This window comes from Pongo abelii, chromosome 3 (genome assembly GCF_028885655.2).
Source record: "Pongo abelii isolate AG06213 chromosome 3, NHGRI_mPonAbe1-v2.0_pri, whole genome shotgun sequence".
Classification (NCBI taxonomy): Eukaryota; Metazoa; Chordata; class Mammalia; order Primates; family Hominidae; genus Pongo; species Pongo abelii.
This window is the reverse complement of record NC_071988.2, coordinates 66,250,412-66,255,223: the sequence shown is the minus strand read 5'-3', so window position 1 is coordinate 66,255,223 and position 4,812 is coordinate 66,250,412.

Below are 4,812 nucleotides of genomic sequence, written 5' to 3'. Positions count from 1 at the left end.
CTTCCTGTATTTTTCAATTTTTCTAGAATTAGCAAAAATTATTTTAATAATGAGGAAAGATATACCAAAACTCTTTTTCATAACCGTGGCAGCATGGCAACCACTGTTTGTGGGTTGCACAGCAGCCACTCCCAGACTTTGTCTTTCTTCCCAAAGAGCCTGAAAGAACCAGGTGCTCATCTTCCCAGTCTCCTTTGGTGCTAGAGGCAGCCATGCAATCAAATACCAAGAAGATGCTGATAGATACGAAGGTAAGTCTGCTGAGAGGCTTCTGACCAAGAGTTTTCCTTCTTGGGAAGGAAAGAAGGAAGGAAGAAGAGCTCTCTCTTGTTTTGCTCCTTCTGCACCCTGCCTTTGGTTGTGGACACATAAGATTGTTGATGTTTGGAGCTCTGTAACCATGTTGCAGCCATAAGGCAATGGGTTTACAGTTTAAAAAACTAAAGAAAACAATCTACTCAAAAATAAAAAGGAGGAAAGAAATAGAGATTGAAAAGCACTTGGCTTCTTGATATCATCATTGGTTGCTGAACCAACCCTGAGACTTCCTGTCTGTTGACTACCTGTTAACTAATTGACGAATGTCCACATAGTTTAAACCAGTGTTAATTTTTTTTTTTTTTTTTTTTTTACTCACAGCTGAAAGCATCCTAGCTAAGACAGCATCTCTCTGGGTATTGAACATTCTCTTACTGGTACAATCATCCCTTCAGTATACATGGGGGATTGGTTTTAGGACCACTGCATATACCAAAATCTGCATGTACTCAAGTCCTTCAGTGAGCGCTGTGGAACCCATGCATGCCAAAAGGCAGCCCTTCATATACACAGCTTTCGTGTCTTGCCAGTACTGTATTTTTGGTCCATGTTTGGTTGAAAAAAAACCTATGTATATGTGGACGTACATCGTTCAAATCTGTGTTGTTCAGGGGTCAACTGCACTTAGTTTTCCCATGCTGCTAAATTCAATTCTTCCTGCTGTAAATTAATCCTTTTCCCTCTTTTTTTGTCACAGTGGAGACAAGACTTGCTGCTTATCAATCTTTGCAGTAGAGGGAATTCTGTGGCAGGCAGCCATCAGACTTGAACTGCAATACCGGCTCTTCCTGGCTTTCCAGCTTGTGGGCCCGCCTACATAATCATGTGAACCATTTCCTTAAAATCAATCACCCCCTGTGACTTATTTATATATATATGTATATGATCTGTTTCTCTTGGGAACCCTGACTAATACAATGATCTAAACCAATTTTCTGTTTTGATTTTAGCTTTGTATTACGGCAATTTGTTATCTATCCAAAAATCGACAAAATAGAATTAAAAACTCCCATGCACCTAGCACTCAGCTTCAACAATGGTTAATTTGCAACTTTTCTTTCTCATGCTATACTCCCACCCACTTAACTACCTCCCATATTATTTCCAGGCCAACCCCAGACATTGTATCATTTCACCTATATATCGTTCAGTATGCATCCCTAGAAACTAATGACTTTTAAAAATATAACCACAATACCATTTGCACACTTAAAAATAATTCCTTAATATCATCAAATATTCCATCATGTTTAAATTTCCACCAATTATCTATCTCTTAAAAATTGGGACTGAACGTGGTGGCTCACACTTGTAATCCCAGCACTTTGGGAAGCCAAGGTGGGTGGATCACTTGAGCCCATGAGTTCAAGACCAGCCTGTGCAACATGGTGAACCCCCATCTCTACTAAAAATACAAAACATTTAGCTGGGAGAGTAGTGGTGTGCACAAGCTATTTGGGAGGCTGAGGTGGGAGGAGCACCTGAGCCCAAGAGGTCGAAGCTGCAGTGAGCTGAGATTTTGCCACTGCACTCCAGCCTGGGTGACCAGAGTAAGACCCTGTCTCAAAAAAAAAAAAAAAAAGTTATACTATGTATCATTTTTTAAAGTTAATACAGAAGTAGGACATACTCATTGAAGACGTTTTGGAAAACATGAGAAAACACATAGAATAAAAATGAAAATCACCTGCAGTCTCCACCAGCCTATAAGGTGCCATTGTATGATTAGAAAAAGATGGACCTTTCCAGCAGGCACAACCTGTGCCAAGATGCCAGCCACCGTTTATTGTCTCAAGTGGTACCCTCACATCCTGCACAAACTGGGCCATTGTACACTCACGGCCCTGAGTATTCCACCAGTGTTTACATTTTGAAGTAGAGCCTTCCAGATTGTTTATGGATATAGGCATAATTTTTGTATAATCAGTTCCATGCTATACATTCTGTTTTGTAAGCAGCTTTTTTTTTTTTTCACTTAATAACAGACCATAAACATTTTCCCACGTCACGAAATTTGCTTCCCAAGCATGACTGTCTGTGGGTACACAGGGTGCTGTGTATGACTATACTATAATTGGTGTAGCCAGTGAGCAGTTGTTTAAACCTATTGCCCTTGCAGTGCAATGCCTATCTTAAAACACAGGCAATAACATTATGTCCTTTTTGGTAGGAACACTAAAGCATGCAGGGGAGTTTCTGCACATGGATTGCATGATTATGAGGTTTTAAATTGGTTCCACCCATTGGTTTGGGAAGACAGAGAAAGTATGCTTCCACTTAGTGCAACTCACGTCTTGCGGGGTGGAGAGAGCTGTCTCTTGATGCATTTAGATTCTTAGCTCTTCCATAGTAAACAAGAAACTTCAGCGAGGGGCAGTGAGTCACAAAAATGGAACATATTTATTTGTATGGTTATTCCCAAAGTGATGCAACCAGGAGACCTAGGGTTTGGGGAGCCAACCTCAGCTGATGTGTGAGGCTGGCAGAAGGCCACAGCCATGAGGGTTCTCTTGGACTGGCATTGCTGGGTGTCAGGGCATGAACACACCTCTCCCTGAATGAAAAAACCTGCTAATTGCCTTGTAAGAAACATCATCACAGACTCAAGGAGTTGACTAATGGATTCTCGGAAAATTGCCAGCTCATAATCTCTGTGTCTTGAGAATTGGGATAAACATTGAGGTCAATTGCAAAGCCCCATTTGACCAACCCACAGCCCAGTCAGTCCAAAGCCAGAGCCCTAGTGTTTTCTATGCCAGCTCTTATCATTTTTTCTGAATTCACGAAACTAAATGACTCAGTTTAATGAAGGCATTCGGACTAGGGGAGGTTACAGGGCAGATGCAAAGCAGGAATTCCTAACCCCAGAGGCCACTCCTAGGGGTAACGGTATTTGGTAAGTTTGTTGAAATACCTCAGATGGGAAGACCACATACATGAAATCTTCAGAAGGGTGATTTCACATTAATCCACAAATTAAACTTTAGGAGGAGAGAAGAAGTCCATATCACTGGGCCTTGATGGAGGGCTTTTCTCAGGTAACAGGAAACACAGAACATCAAGTTCTCCTCAGAGATGACTCATATATTAAACTTGACCTGGTAGGTACTCTTGAATCTGAAACCACAATGAGCTGTCTCTCATCACTTCCAAGGAATTGCATTTTCTAGAATTTCACCCAGTTCTTGTATCAGAGACACTATTGGATGGTATGAGTTTTCTAGGACTGCTGTAACAAAATGCCACAAACTGGGTGGCATAAAACAACAGAAATTCCTTCTCTCACAGTTCTGGATGTTAGAAGTCTAAAATCAAGACGGTGGGCAGGGCCATACTCCCTCCAAAGCCTCTAGGGGAGGATCCCTCCTTGCCTCTTCCAGTTCATGGAGGCTTCATCCGGGTGTTCCCTGGCTTCTGGCTGCATAGCCCTAATGTCTGCCTCCTTCTTCATATGGTCTGTCTTCCCACTGTGTATGTCTGTGTCCAAATTTCCCTCTTATTATAAGGAAACCAATCATATTGGGTTAGGGTCTGCTCTAATGACCTCATTTCAACTTGATTGCATCTGCAAATACTTTATTTCCAAATAAGGTCATATTCACAAGTACCAGGAGTTAGGATTTCAACGTGCCTTTTTAGAAGACACAATGTGACCCATGATAGCTGGAAAGTCGAAAGTCCAGAATTATAGATACAGCTGCATCACCAACTGCTGTGTGATCCTAAGCAAACTGCTTTTCATCCCTGGGCCCAGGTATCCTCATCTGTCCCCACAATTACCCTCATGACTCGCAGATTCAATTTCTTTCAGATCAGTCAAAGGGAATAGACTCATTGTAGAAAGGGTCTACCAGGCGGGAGCAGCATCACAATGCTGGCAGGCAATGCCAGGACTGGCGTGGAGGGGTCTGCATGATAGCCCGGGTGTGCCAAGTGGAGAATGAAGGGCACCAGGATACCCCCCGCAGTCTCTGGCAAGGCCTTTTGTGGTGCCGGCAGCCAGGCCATACACTAAAGAGCAACCAGCCAAATTGCCATGCTCCTTCCCCCGGCCCTGTAGGCAGCCAACCCCTGGGACAGCAGTCATGATACTCAGTTCTAAGGCCCAAAAAGCACAGCCAATAGCCTTTGGCTTCCAGAGCTCATCATGAAACTGGCATGAGCAGGTGAGATCCAGTTGGCTTGAACAACTAGCGTAATCAATCCAGACTAAATATACCTCCCCTTGGCCCAGCTTAAATATTTAGACAGCCACAATGCCTGTGCGCAGAGGCAGTGAGTGGGTGAGAAGGTTTTAGCTCTGGTGAGGCTGAAGGGACTTGACATGTTATTGAATCAAGGGCTGTAGAAGGTGAAGCTGGGGCCGCCACACATTCCAGGAATGCGGATGTAGCACTCTCAGTGTGTATCTGAGGCTGACAGGGTTTGACAGTCTCCATCTGGGAACAATAACCGCCAGCAGCAGGCCAGGCCATGCTGAGGGCTGCTCTGCCT